The sequence below is a fragment of the Heterocephalus glaber genome, unplaced genomic scaffold (assembly GCF_053883595.1).
Source record: "Heterocephalus glaber isolate CG9 unplaced genomic scaffold, H.glaber_assembly_v1.0 deba00001733, whole genome shotgun sequence".
Classification (NCBI taxonomy): domain Eukaryota; kingdom Metazoa; phylum Chordata; class Mammalia; order Rodentia; family Bathyergidae; genus Heterocephalus; species Heterocephalus glaber.
Window position 1 is genome coordinate 7,780,781 of NW_028258444.1, and position 15,733 is coordinate 7,796,513.

At 43.0% G+C, this 15,733-nt stretch overlaps 1 pseudogene; it reads left to right on the forward strand.

Moving 5' to 3' along the window:
* The first annotated feature begins 5,023 nt into the window (after window positions 1–5,023).
* LOC101710249 (protein phosphatase 1 regulatory inhibitor subunit 16B pseudogene) lies at window positions 5,024–6,720 on the forward strand (annotated as a pseudogene).
* The last annotated feature ends 9,013 nt before the right edge of the window (window positions 6,721–15,733 follow it).

A 15,733-nucleotide genomic window follows, 5' to 3' on the forward strand; every position in this document is an offset into this window, starting at 1 on the left:
AGGCTCCTGTGCACCCACCTAGGCAGGGGCTGGCCCAGAGAGGAGCTGCACAGGCACACATGCTTCCAACAGAGGCCCACCATACCATTGGGCACAGCCAGGGACCTGCCTGGAGAAGAGCTGAACAAGCACACAAGCAATACCCTGATGCTTGCCCAATACCATTGATAAGTGTGTGGTTACCCTAGCCAAAGTCTATGCAGAGAACAGGAACTAGGGTGCACAGATGCCAACCAAAGGCCCTCCCAGACAACAGCTACATAAGTGCCTCAGGGAGGGGCACACCTTGATACCATCCCAAGTGTACACAGGCCCCAGCCAGAAGCCCGCCCAGACAACAGGTCAGCTCAGGGATCCAGAAGGCCAACTCTCTGAACCCAGGAATTGTTGTACTGGTGAACAGCAGAGTAAAGGCTGCTCAATGGCTCACCAAGAACTGTAGACCACTGGGTGAGCCTCAACAAAGACACAGCAGGCTACTGTTGAAATGAGAAGACATGTAAATAAGTCTCAAAACCAGACTTCAAGATCACCTAAGGCAAGCCCAAAGGGCAACAAGATGGAACAATTTAATACTCAATGACCCAGAGTCCCTGAACTGGCAATGAAAGAAGACCTGGAAAAAATGAAATCAGAAATAATTTCTCAAATAACAGCAGAGATTGTGACCGCAGTATAATACATGATTAATAAATCTAAAGTGTACACAGATAAAAAAAATAGAGGAGCTGAGGAACATGATGGAATCCCCAAATAAGAAACAAATGGAATCCATAAAACAGATGCAAACAGATTTCCAGGAGATGAAAAACTCCGTTGAAAGTTTACACAGCAGAATGAGCCAAAGTGAGGATAGGATTTCAGATACAGAAGATAGAATTGCAATGAGTGACCAGGAAAAGAAAAATTTCTTCAAAATACTAAAGAACCAAGAGAAATCAATCCAGTAGCTGCTAGACAATGCAAAGGAGAATAATATCAGATGGATTAGAGTCAATGAAGAAACAGGAGAGAGTGTAGGTGACAGAAGAAAACTCTTCACAGAAATATTGGCAGAAAACTGCCCAAATAGGGGGAAAAAACTTGATATGCAGATAAGGGAGTCAAATAGGACTCCAACTAGCCTTGATCAAAAAAAAAATCTACTCATAGACATATAATTGTTAAGATTCCAGAAATCCAACAGAAGAACAAAATTCTACAAGCAGTTAGAGAAAAGAAACAAATCACATAAAAATGAAAGCCCATCATAATCACAGCAGACATCTCAATGCAAACACTCAAAGCAAGAAGAGCTTGGAGTGACATATTCCAAGCCCTAAAGGAAAAGAACTTCCAACCCAGATTGATGTACCCTGAAAAATTATCTTTCAAAATTGATGGAGAAATAAGACACTTTCATGACAAAGAGTACCTTAGGAACTTCATGAATACCAAACCAGCACTCAAAAAAATTTTAAACAATACCTAGGAAAAGACAATGAGGATCACAACCCCAGGAAGCAAAGCAGAATGAATCCATCTGGCATGACAAGAAATTAAAAGCAAAGGGAGAGAATCCAACAAAAAGAAAAAGTCATGACAAGGATACATCAATACATATCACTTATAACCATCAATGCTAATAGTCTCAGTTCACCAATCAAAAGAAATAGACTGGCAGAATGGGTCAAGAAGTAAGACCTAACTATATGCTGCATATAAGAAACACACTTAATTCAAAAAGAAACTCATAGACTGAAAGTTAAATGGTGGAAAACAATACTCCATGTGACAGGAATGCAAAAAAAAGCAGGAGTAGCTATCCTCTTTGCAGTCTTTGAAGTCAAATTGTCATTATTTGCAGATGTCATAATACTCTATATAGAAGACCCCAAGAACTCCACCAAAAGTCTTCTAGACTTAATAACCAAATTCAGTAAAGTAGCTGGATACAAGGTCAACACACAAAAATCAATGGCTTTTGTGTACCCCAAAAATGGACTCAGTGAGAGAAATGGAGCAATCAATTCCTTTTGAAATAACATCCAAAAAATTGAAATAACTAGAAATCAATCTAACAAAGAAACCAAAGACCTCTACTCTGAAAACTATAGTACTCTGAAAAAAGAGACTGAAGATGATATCAGAAAATAGAAAGACATCCCTTGCTCCAGTAGGAAGAATCAACATAGTGAAAATGGCCGTACTTCCAAAACTGCTATATAGATTCAATGCAATTCCAATTGAAATCCCAGCAGCATCCTTCACGGACCTTGAGAAAACAATCCAAAAATTCATTTGGAACAAGAAGAGACCCAGAATAGCAAAAGCAATTCTAGGTAACAGAGACATGGCAGGGGGTATCACAATACCCAACTTGCAACTATACTACAAGGCTACTGTGATAAAAACAGCATGGTACTGGCAAAGAAACAGACTTGAGGACCAGTGGAACAGATTAGAAGATACAGAAACAATGCCAGACACACTTAGCCATCTCATCTTCGACAAAGGAGCCAAACACCCTCACTGGAGGAAAGATAGCCTCTTTAATAAATGGTGCTGGAAAATTGGGTTTCAACTTGTCAGAGATTAAAACTAGACCTATATTTCTCACCATGCACTAAACTAAAATCAAAATGGATTAAATATCTAAATATTAAAATAGAAACACTAAACTGGCTGGAAGAGAGGTTAGGTAGAACTCTTTAAAACATTGGTGTAGGAAAAGATTTTATGATAAAAACCTCAGTCGCCTGTGAACTAGCACAAATGATCAACAACTGGTACCTCTTCTTACTAAAAAGCTTTTGCACAGCAAGAGGAACCACCAACAGCTGAAGAGACAACCCACAATGTGGGAAAAAATTTTCACCAGCTGTCCCTCAGACAAATGTCTACTATCTAGAATATATAAAGAACTTTAAAAAAAATCAGACCTCCCAAATTTAAAGACCCAATCCAAAAATGGGCATCTAAAATGAACAGACATTTCTCAGACAAAGAAGTAGAAATAGCAAATAAACATGAAAAAATGTTCAACATCACTGGTCATTCAAGAGATGCAAATGAAAACCCTGAGATTCCACCTCACCCCAGAAAGAGTGGTTGCTATCATAATATCAACCAATAACCAATGCTGGCAGGGCTGTGCTGAAAGAGGAACACTATTCCACTGCTGGTGGGAGTGTGGACTGGTGCAACTGCTGTGGAAATAAGAATGGAGATAACTCCAAGAGCTAGTATTCTAAGTCCCATTTGACCCAGCTATTCCCCTGCTGGGTACCTTCCCCAGAGAATAAAGTATCATACCACAATGATATATGTGCACCCATGTTCATAGCAGCACAATTCGTGATAGCTAAAACTTGAAAGCAACCCAAATTCCCATCAACTGGAGACTGGATAAAGAAAATGTGTTTTTTTATGTATATAAAATGGAGTATTACTCAGCCATAAAGAATGAGAAACTAGAGATATTTATAGTTAAATGGATGCACATTGAGGCCATACTCTTAACTGAAATAAATAGAACAAACATGTGTAAATACTGAATGGTTTCTCTAGTGTGAGAACCTGAAAGTGTAAATAAGGACTAAAAGGTATAATAGATAATGTGCAATAGGAAGAAAAGGGGCAAAGGGGAAGGGAGAGTAGGAGGGGTTGGTGAAAAGAAAGAAGGTAATGGAATTAATATGAGAAAGAGAAAAAATGGAAACAAAGTCTTCGTAGATATGGAAGGGTGGAGGGGTTGAAGGGAGGGCAGGGGAAGGGGGAAAAATAAGAACCAAGATGGCTTATGTAAAGATGCAAATTTCCAATGATGAATGTCATTATATTGTATACCTAAAATGTACCAATCAAATTAATAACAAAAAGACTAAGGTATATTTTTGCATCTCCTAATTATATAACTTGTATAGGTTCTGCTCATCAACAGGCAGTAAAACTAAAAGATGAAAAGTGATGAGCTTCATAATGGAAGAATCAAGTTTTCACCAGACGATCATTTTCAGTGACAAAGGTCAGCATTAGAGAAAGCGGCTTAAGACACATTATGTACCTTTTTGCGTGGTGCAATAGAAAGTGTACAACATCACCTACGCCATTATATAAAAACAATTGAATGTGAACTTATTTGAGGTCCTAGAACCAATGATCACTTATGGGAAGCAGATGGAAGAGAACATATCAGAGAGAGAAAAACATGACACCACTGTGAAGTAGCAGTCAACCAAAGCCAGAACATAAGACCTTCTTCAAAATGAATAACCTGTTTTCTCCAACTAGTTGATGGCATGAAATGGGTGAAGTGTGATAGAATAAAAGATACTCAAGAGCCCGGACAACTAAATACAATGAGGAGAGCTATGAGCTTTAACAGAAAAAAATTACCTGTTTTCACTAATTCTAGCTAAAACTTAGCTTTTCTTTCAACTATGAAATTCAACAAACCATAGCAGTATTCACAATACATGTAACTTTGCCACAAATAGAAAATAGGTAATTTGTATCACATTATAGTCATTGTAAGGATCTCATAATATTGTTTAAATTCACCATAATTTTTAAATTATGGTATTATAATGGTGGGCATAGTATTATAGATGGTGGGTCTTATTATTTAAAACATTAATAAGAAGAGTTTGTTTTTAAATATCTTGATAAGGATTTTTAAATAGAATCCATTTTCTTTATAATCTATGTATTTTATTTTAGGCATTGAAAAAGTATTTTTTAAAGAGTCAGTATGCTTCACCAAGCTGTCATAGCATGTATGCACATAAACTCTCACTTCTATACACAGAGCCCTACAAAAATAACTGTACTAGAGGCTCGCGCCAGAGCGGAGCTGGCTCTGTAGCCGCACGAGCTGCTGCGGCTTGGGGTCCTAGGAACAGAGTCAGGGCCGGGAGCCGCCTGCGGCAGGGCTCGGGAGAGCGGCCCCACCATGAGGCCCCAGCCCCTCGGGAGCCCGCGCGCCCCCTGGCCACGGGTGCACCTTGCTAGCCCCGCCAGGGTGTGGGGACGCGCGGCAGCCATGGCAAGCCACGTGGACCTGCTGACCGAGCTGCAGCTGCTGGAGAAGGGGCCCACGCTGGAGCAGATGCGCACCGCGCAGAAGCTCTGGGCCCAGCAGCTGAAGAAGTGGGCGCAGTAGGAACAGGACCTGCAGCACCGCAAGCGCAAGCAGGAGCGGAAGCCAGGGCGGGCGTCCGCCGTAAGAAGGTGTCCTTCGAGGTCAGCGTGGCCCTGTTGGAGGCGTCGCTGCCCAAGGACACCGAGGAAGTGCGCTACCTCCTGAAGAATAAGGTCAGCCCTGATTTGTGCAACGAGGACGGACTCAGCCCTGCACCGGTGTTGCATTGACAACTTCGAGGAAATCGTCAAGCTGCTTCTCTCCCATGGTGCAAATGTGAACGCCAAAGACAATGAGCTGTGGACGCCCCTGCATGCTGCAGCCACCTGCGGCCACATCAACCTGGTGGAGACCCTTGTTCAGTATGAGGCTGACTTGCTTGCTGTCAACTCTGATGGGAACATGCCATATGACCTCTGCGAGGATGAGCCTACCCTGGATGTCATCGAGACCTGTATGGCGTACTAGGGCATCACCCAAGAGAAAATCAACGAGATTCGGAGTGCTCCCGAGCAGCAGATGATCACGGACATCTTCTGTATTATTGCAGTGGGCCAGGATCTTGACTGGATAGACGCCCAGGGTGCCACACTGCTGCACATAGCTAGAGCCAATGGATACTTGCGGGCAGCTGAGCTCCTCCTGGACCATGGAGTGCGTGTGGATGTGAAGGACTGGGATGGCTGGGAGCCCCTGCACACTGCTGCCTTCTGGGGACAGATGCAGATGGCAGAGATGTTGGTGTCCCATGGAGCTAGTCTCAGGGCTAGGACATCCATGGATGAGATGCCAATAGACCTGTGTGAGGGGGAGGAGTTCAAGGTCCTGCTTCTGGAGCTCAAACACAAGCATGATGTGATCATGAAATCACAGCTGAGGCACAAGTCATCCCTGAGCCAGAGGACATCCAGTGCAGGCAGCCGAGGGTGGTGTGTCGAGCCAGCCTATTGGACAGGACCAACCTGTACCAGAAGGAGTATGAGGGAGAGGCCATACTGTGGCAGTAGCGGAGTTCCCCTGAGGACCAGTGCACTGCAACCTACAATGGGGACATCAGGGAAACCAGGACAGACCAAGAGAATAAGGATCCAAACCTCAGGCTGGAGAAGCCCATGCTGCTCTCAAAGTTTTCTACCAAGATCTCACAGGGTGAACTGGATGGGCCCATTGAGAATGGCCTCCGGGCTCCAGTCAGCACCTACCAGTATGCACCGTCCAACGGGGATGTCTGGAAGGTGTATGAGGTGCCTGACTATAGCATGGCATGCAGCAGCCCTGACACGGCTGACACCACCCAGCCCTGGAGCGGCTTCAAGGAGCAGAGCCCCCAAACACTGCTGGAGCTGAAGCGGCAGCAGGCTGCAGCCAAGCTGCTCAGCCATCCCTTCCTGAGCACCCACCTGGGCAGCAGCATGGCCAGGTCAGGGGAGAGCAGCAGTGAAGGCAAGGCACCCTTGATCGGAGGCAGAACTTCACCCTACAGCAGCAGTGGGACCTTGGTGTATTACACGGTCACCTGTGGGGATCCCCCACTCTTAAAGTTCAAGGCCCCCATAGAGGAGATGGAGGAGAAAGTCCATGGCTGCTGCCACATCTAGTCTTCTCATATGGAGGAGAAAGATGCCTCAGGGAGGGGTCCCTGGAATCCAGGCCAGCCCAACAGCCCTGGCTGGGGAGGCATCAGAGGGCAGCTGAGAAGAAGTGGGCTCTGCTTTCCAGAGGAATGCTGACCCCACCTCCTACCCAGCTGCCCATAGCAGCCCCATCCCCCTTGGTTCTGCTTTCTGCTGCACTGTCTGCCACTGGAAACCTAGTGGCCCTCACTCATTCCACTGACCGATTTGGGAGGAGCAGGCTTGGGATCCCAGTTCTGTTTTGGTAAAGGCTTCTTGGGATCAGTACTTCCATGTCTCACACACACACACACACACACACACACACACACACACACACAGAGTCATTGCACACATGTAGGGATAACACATACCGAGCTTGTGGGAAGCAGGTAGGATAAAATGTGTGGGCTGCTCCCAAAGGGATTGAGGTGAAGAAATCTCAGCGCCACTGCCATGTGGCTTAAACAAGGAAGGGCCCTGCTCAGCTGAGACCCGCAGTCCTGCTTAGAGTCACAGAGCCTGGGACACCATCCGCATCTGGCAGGGACAGGAGGTCCTCTCTGTGTTTGAGGGAGCCAGAAATCCCTGTGAGTTAGGTGCGACATGCACAGGCCTAGCCTTGCAGCTTTGCTGAGAGCTGCCTTCCTGCCCCAGGATCTGTGTAAACCACACAGGGAGCAGAAAATACAGAGGTAGGGGAGGGCTGCAGCAAAGTCAGTGTTTCCCAAACTTCCTTTGATAAAACCATTCTTTTAGGTTGCAAACTCCAGGTGGGAGGAAACTAAGTTTGCCTTCTCCCCTGATGGTATCACATCAGTTTCTACTGGGTGGTTTGGAAAAAATGAAACTCAGAGAGGAGCTTCTGCTGGAGGCTTTTTCGGGAGAAAAGGAAGTTCACATCCAACGACATCACTGGTTAGCAGTGTCACTGCTCAGTGCCCTGGCCAGTCTTTGCAATATGCAGGCTATTTCGGTCCAGTCCATCTCAGCCAGCCCTCCTTAGACAGCCATCTCAGTGAGTAGTTGGGGCCACCTGAACCCCACCCCTCCCACCTCCTGCATCTGTTGTCGGTCATGTGTGCAGAGTGAATGCTCAGAATCCCTAGCCCAGCTTTGCCTTTTCTGGAATATTTGTGGAGATAAGCTTGCCAGTTGGCCCTCATAAGTTCCTGCCTGGCCCCAGGGCTCCCACTCTGGTGTTCTGATGCCCCAAGGCTGCAAATTCAAAGTGCCCATGGCCAGCACCCTATACTGCGTCAAGGAGAGCAATGGTAGGGCTGAAGGTGGGTCTCACCCCAGCCTTTCAGTTCCGTAGCCTCAGTCTCCTTGATGCTGGGGAGGGGAGATTCCTGCCACCTCACTGTTTTATTTTTTCATGAGCTCCTTTGAAATTGTTCATGCAATGGGCAATGTCCACAGGCTTAGCCAAAGTCTTTTAGCAGCAGGTTTGTTCCCTGTTCTGTGTGCCTTTAATTTGTTTTAAAACTACCTCCTTAGAGTTCTGAAGGGCTTCTTAGGTCCAAATTCTGAGGTGGGGAACAGATCTGGGTGCCCTTTAACCTGCATCTTTCTGAGCCTATGAGAAATTCTCCCTGAGTGGCACCTGGACTAGGGCGAGCTGGGGCTGGAGGAGTCCCACTTGTGCCACAGCCCTAGAGGGTCTGCTGTTTGTCAGCCTCAGTCCCCTACTATGGCCTTCTATGTCTCCCATATTCCAGAGGAAGCAGGACCTCAAGGGGCCTGGCTGATGCTTTGCCAGGAGTAGGGCTAGGCCAGAGAATACCCACGGTGGCTGCTGGGCTCACAGAGGGTCTCCCAGCACCAGGCCACACCTGCCCCTACTCCAGGGTAGCTACAGTAGAGAGGCAGCTCAGGAGACTGAAGACAGGTATACATAGCACCTGCAGCATCTCTGGGGCCTGGGGTGGGTGCTCCATCATCTCAGCCTATGGCTGAAGCAGTGGATGCTCCAAAACACATAGGATTGGCTTTAAAAGTCTTCAGCCCTGACTGGTGCTGAAATGCCTCAGCAGCTGACTTCAGCTACAACGTGGGAAGTGCTGAGGGCAGCCACATGCTCTCAGGAGACCGCGGTGCAGGATCTCTGGTCCTTTTGCTCAGGGACCAGAAATAAAGTAGGCCTCCAGACCACTCCTTCCTTCCCCTTCTTCCTGCCCCCTGGGCCTTTTCTCCCCAACCAGAAAGCTGAAAATCCCAGTTGACACCTCCACCCCAGGAAATGGCCTCAGAAGTGACTCCCAGGCTTTTTAGTTTGTGATTTCCATCAGGTATAAGTGTTCCCTGGTAGGGTTTCAGGTCCCTGGGGAATCTTCCCTGTAGGTCTCCTGAGTATTGAGGGGCAAGTTGGGGAACCTCCAGTGAATGAGCCAGAGTCATCTATTTATTCACTCATAACTTCCTGAGTAACTGTGACATACCAAGTGCTATATTAGGTTCTATAGATGGAGGAGAAATAGGACACAGTGAGGACTGGTCTTTCTAGTTTTCATTCCTTGAGGACCATGGGCATCTGCCGTCCATCCTAGTTCACCTGAGCAGAACGCTATTTCAGTTCCTGTAAGCCCTTTATTTGGGAAACAGCTTCATGACCACCCGTGGATAACATTTGCCATGAAGTGCAGATGTTGGATCTTGGGCTCCAGGCAGACACCATCCCAGGCCCATCTGGAACCTTTAAGGATAGCTACCCTCAGGCCAGTTATCTCTGGGGGATATTATAATAGCAATCTGAGGTCAGCATGTAGAAGAATAACGAGTCTGCCATTTGCTGCCAAATGCATCTCTAGTTATTAAAATCATTGTCTTTTTGCTTGTTTTTGCTCATTTGTCACATAGCCACCCCCACCACCACCACCACCACACACACACACACACACATCCTACGCACATCAGGGGATACTGGGGGAGAAAGCAGCTGCTCCTTTTAACATGAAGGCTTTCCCCATGAGCCAGCCTCTCTACTTGGTAGGTGTGGATTAAGAAGCTGGGAGAAGCCTGGCAAGGTCGACCAGATGCCTAGCTCTTGCTGAGCCCTGGTCTGGTGGTAATTCCTGACAGACTGATGGAGGTCATTTCCAAAGCAGGTGCCAAAACACTCAGTATAAGATCTGGCCCTTGCTCCCACTTTATGCCTCAAATAATTGAAAATTGGTGGCTATCATCAGATTGTGAGTTTCTGGCCAGTAGCTCGGGGAATCTGAATGAACCCTAGGCGCAGGTCAACTGAAAACTTTAGAATATAATTTTCCATCAGATATGCAGCATTCATAAAACTACTCTGCACTGTTTGATCAATTTCAATTGATCTATTTCCAAGAGGCTTCAAAAAGTTAATCAGGGTGTGGCCCCTGTCTTGGTCCACCAGTTTGCTAGCTTTGTAGTAACATGAGACTCTTGGTTCTTGATGGCAGACATTGATCCTGGGCTCTCTCCCAGCTGCTCTCCCAGAGCAAGACACAGGGATACTTTCCAGAAAGGGGGTCCTTATAAGATGCCCAGAAGGACTGTATGTAACCCTTGTCATTTGTAGCCTGGGACAGCTTCCCCTCCCCCAGCACACAGAAGAGCAAAGGGTCACATGGTCAGTAGGGAGCTCTACAGAAGTGACTCCCTTTGCCAGAACCTATAGCCCTCTCCTCCCCAGGAGTCTCTATGGCCAGAGGAGTTCTTCCCATAGGCATTGCAAGTGTCACCATGCGGGGCCTGGTTCTGCACACCTAGGACAGTCTGCAGACCCTCAGTCCCCCTGCAATAATTCACCAGACCAGAAGCCACTGATGTTCAGAGAACACTTAAAAAAATGTATTTTATGTGAAAAAAAAGTTAAAACTCTGTATACTGTATCAGCAGCTTTGTGTAAAAATGGCAATCAAGAGAATCTAATATATTTTAAACTTTTTTTAAAAAATCCTCATGGATCTTTGATATTGTATTGAAGTAACTTCCAGGTAGCTCCTTGCTGTGCGGCAGTGGTGGGCCTCATGTCCAAGATAGGCTTTGGCCATACCCCAAAGGGGCACATGGCCCTGGAGTTGCTTCCAGTTGCTAAGGCCTGTGATGGAATTCACTGTTAAGAGTTTTTAATTAAAATTATTAAATACCTTTTAATAACAAAAAAAATCTGTACTCATCTACCACCAGAAAATCACCACGTGTGTCCAAGAGTGTAGAAATTGGAATTAGAAGACCACCACTTCATACAAAGATTGAACTGGCAACGCTAATCTTTATAACACTTCAGAAACAAAGCATGAACTCCAACAAATGGAAAAGTGCATCTTTCTTAGTTTTATATAACTTTTGTACTGGTTCATATTTACAGTACTTAGTGTTACATTCCTCGTGTTCAGTTGGTGCACACATTCAATTCCTTTTTTCATCCCTTCCCCTCTTCTCCTTCCCCCCCTCCCTTCACCTCTTGATTCCTTTCCTGTTCGAGAAACATCTCTCTCTCTCTCTCCTTCCTAGAGTAGGTAAAGGGTAGATATAACCTTTATTCTGCTCTTTATTTATAATTTGAGTTTCTCAGGTAAGAGAAATCAGGGATATTTCAGCTTGTGTGTCTGAATTATTTCTGTTTCTCAAAATTGAAACCAAATGATCAATATGATTCAGGCTGGGCATGTAGCTTGGGAGTGGAGTACTTGCCTAGCACATTTGAGGCCCTGAATTCAATCCCCACCATGGCCTAACAATAATAATATGGCTGAATGATAATTTCATGCATGGAACACTTAGGCAGCATTCTAACTTACCCTCACTGGCATTGGTCCGTACTCAGGTTATTATTTCATCTACCCTTCATCCACTCGATTTCTCCTGCATGTTACCAAAACTCTCATAACTACCCAGCTGTCCCTTCCCAGTTCTTCTTCCTTATTCTGTACCATCTCTAAGGACTGGTTCCTGGGGTCAACCATGGGTCTGGTGCACAATAGCTGTCTGATGGTAGAAAAAAAAAACCTTAAATTTTCTAAGCTTCTAAGCTTTAGTTCCATCATATTTAAAATGATAGTGACAAAGTTTAGCTTTAGAGATTTGTCATGATTTTATTTAAACTGACAGTATATTGTAACATATATAGTCTTGCTTTGGTATTTGCTTGGAACTTGGTACCAGATCTTCCTATTGATACCAAAATCCTAGGATTCAGGAGTCTCATATCAAATGGCTTAGTATTTGTATGTAATCTACACTCATCCTCTTGTATACTTTAAATCATTTCTATGTTGCAGACATACCTTAGAGGCATTGTAGGTTTGACTCTAGACCACAACAATAAAACAAACACTGTAATAAAGTGAGTCACATGTATTTTTGGTATGCACCGGGGTGCATATAAAGGTAATGTTTATTTTATGTTAATTAATCTATATTATAGATTATTTAGTGTGCAATAGCATTGTGTCCAAAAAGTAATGTGTATACCTTAATTAAGAAATACCTCACCATTTAAAAATGTCAGGGTCAGTCTGAGCTTTCATTGAGTAGCTATTTTTTTCTGATGGAGGGCTATGCTTTGATGTTTAGGGTTGCTGCAATGGTGGTTGCTGAAGCATAAGACAATGGTGAAAGTTGTTGCAACAGTTGCTCCTCCTTTTCAGGAAACATTTCCCTATAGTCTGTAATTCTGTTTGCAATCATTTTACCTATTGTAGAACTTTTTTCAAATTTGGAGGCAATGTTCTCGTACCCTGTCATATTGAGCAAGGACACTGCCTGACATGCATAAATGCAGCAGTATGGCATTGGTTTTTGCAAAAATAGCAGATTGGCCTACAAGGAGATAGGAGGCACTCACCTGATTCCACAAGTACTCAGTAGCAGCGGCAGTTTTATGTTCTCAGGAGAGATAGAGGGCTGCCTGGTTGTAACCTGTTGTCTTGTGGAACAGTCCACACCTGGTATGCTGCACCACATGGAACTTGTGAATGTTTTGTAACTGGAGAGTTTCCAGTCCCTCTGTTATTCTGTTTTGTCCTGCAACTGTTGTCAGCACGACTGGCTTCTAACCTACATTCACAAGATCTGTTCTCATCCTTCAGGTTCTGACTATCACTCATTGGAGACATTTGGTTCCATTCAGCTCTCAAAGGTCTACATCTCTGTCCTGAAAAACAGCTAGCATAACATTTTCTAGAAACAGGGAAGTTGCTATTTTGCAGCCCAGTTTTTCTTCCTGCTACTTTATTAACTAAATTGATGCAACATCCTAAATCTTTGTTGTCATTTCAAGAATGTCCATAGTATCTTTACTAGGAATAGATTCCATCTCAAGAAACCACTTTCTTTGCTCGTCCATAAGAAGCAATCCTTTGTTCATTCAAGTTTTATGAAATTACATCAATTCACTCATATCTTTAGGCTCCACTTCTAGTTCTCTTGTAATTACCCCCACACCTGCAGTTTTTTTCCTCCACAGAAGTCTTGACCCCCACAAGTTCATCCATAAGTGTTGGAATCAACTTCTTCTAAACTCCTGTTAATGATAGTATTTTGAATTCTTCCCATGAGTCATGAAAGTTCTTAATGACCTTGAGACTAATTATGTTTATGGGCATGCTCAGTGAAAGGTTGCTATCAACCTTTGATTGATAAAAAAATGCAATTATCTGCAAAATGCAATAAAGCAAAGTGCAACAAAAATGAGGTATACATGTTCTTTATGATACCTAATATGATATACATATGTAAACAGTTGTTACCCCTGTATGGTTTAAGGGATAATGACAAGAGAAAGTCTATGTGTTCAGTGCAGATGCATTGTTTTCCCATGTTTTCAATCTGTAATTGGTTGAGTCTATGGCTACAAACCCACAGACACGGCAGGCTGAGTGTAATATGCAGGTATCATGGTTAAGGGCATTTATTCTACAGCCATATTAGCCAGGTTCTAACACTATGTCCTGGGTCAGATACCTCACTTAGCTGCAGTTTTTTCTTTTGCAAAACAGAGATGGAAATAGTAACTGTTTTATGGGTTTTGAAAAGTTGAAGAAGTTTCTACATGTAAAGATTTTTGGTCAACAGCTGCACTTTCTTTTTGGTATGTTAGTTATTATTTACTACGTAGTATTTAATATATACCATAAACTGGTACACTGTAAAAATTCTCAATTGCTATTTTTAGTAACTAGACATATACAAATTCCTTTTGGAAATTCACCAATGACAAGAGATGTTAAATATTAAAACTGATATAGCAATTTTTTAAAATGTGCTGTGTGTATGTGTAGTACTAGATTCTGTGAAGCATTTATTCCGCTATGAATTTTTTTTAATTTAAAGAAAAATAATCACCAAAAGAGAAGTCATTTCCCTGCCAGAGCCAAGGAAAGAAAATAGGAATCTATGGCTTTTATGATCTCAGAAAATTGACGTTTGTTCATGATATGTAACATATTTTTGGGACAATTTGAATAAACTCTTTTGAGCTTGAACTTTTTTCTACATAGCAGTGAATATAACCCAAGGCAAGAACAATTCTTTGAAAGTCTTCCCTCAGTGACCAGTGATTCCCACTACAGGGTAATGGAAAGAGATGAGATTAGCACATAGGTGGCTTAGGTTGACTCTTGCTCTCCATTGTTCGTGGTAGTCTGATTGAGTGTGTCATTTAACCTTTATGAATCAAGGTTTCTTCAACCGTAAAGTGGATATTAACACATCCCCTATGTATTTCACTGAAGTTGGGATAAAGATCATCTTTATAACAATACCCTAAGAAAAGGGTGTCAATGAAAAGTCAGGCACTTGTTCATCTGACCTGACCCAAGACCCTTGACCAATTAGAGGTTTGAAGAAACAGGTGAGAGAAACAGCAAATGGGTTATAATTTTTCTCTTTCAAAACTAAAATATTCTGTTCTGTGGATATTTTAAGATATTCCTATCTGAACAGAAATTCAATCACTGAACTTTAAGCATCAGCATAATTGGGTTGGGAAAATTTACTTAGAAGAGCACTCAGGTCAACTGAAATTACAAGATAATCGTTTTTTAATCCATCAATGTTCACTGAAAGATGATCATACTAGACATATACAAATAAACACCTCAAATATGGTGAAATTTAGAAGTCTCAGCCTTAGGGTTACAAGGACTAGACATTATATTTTTACTAAAACTAATTTTTAAATTAACAAAATACAAAGAAAAGATTTATCTAATTTTTAAGTGGGAAGGAAGCACCTAGGAGACATGCCACTAGTCCATTCACACTAATCAACCAGCTTAATTATAAGCAGGGAGAATGTGACATCTAGCAATGAGGAAGGGGAAAAGGACAGTTGACATCAAACATTAGCAAAAAGGAGAAAAACAAATACAGGGTCTACCAAAAAATGTATACACACTTTAGCAGATGGCCATACTAATAAATATCTGGAAGCTAATGGCCACCACTTTGAGTACCTCTTATAATTGTAGAGGCCAACAGTAACTTGTATTAATCTGATGATGTCTCAATAAATTTAGTATTAAAATATTTATGCAAGTTTTTCTTTTCCTGACATATGTGTGTGTGTGTGTGTGTGTGTGTGTGTATGTGGACTCTATCAACTGGCTATCTCAAAACTTTACATAAGAATCTCTTATTATCTTAAGTGGGAAAATGAATAAAGTAACAAATATAGTGATACTTCCACTAGTAGCTTCTTTAAAAATCTAATTTCTTACAATAAATTCTGTCATAGTTACAATGGAATTCAGAATGGATTAGAGGAGTTCAGAATCCCAGTACAAACAGCACAGCCCAAATCTGAGCCATTTCTGACCTACACATTCATGATTTAAATGGGGATGCTAAAATGTGGATAGGAAAAAAATCCCCATATTTGCAACACCATAAAACTATCTCTTCGTTCCTAATTCAAGAGTCAAAGATTTTTAACAAACAAACAAAGCCCCAAGAATACTGAGTCCTTGGTTATAGAAACAAGAGTAGATGATATAAATCCTAAATCCCTCTGAAACGG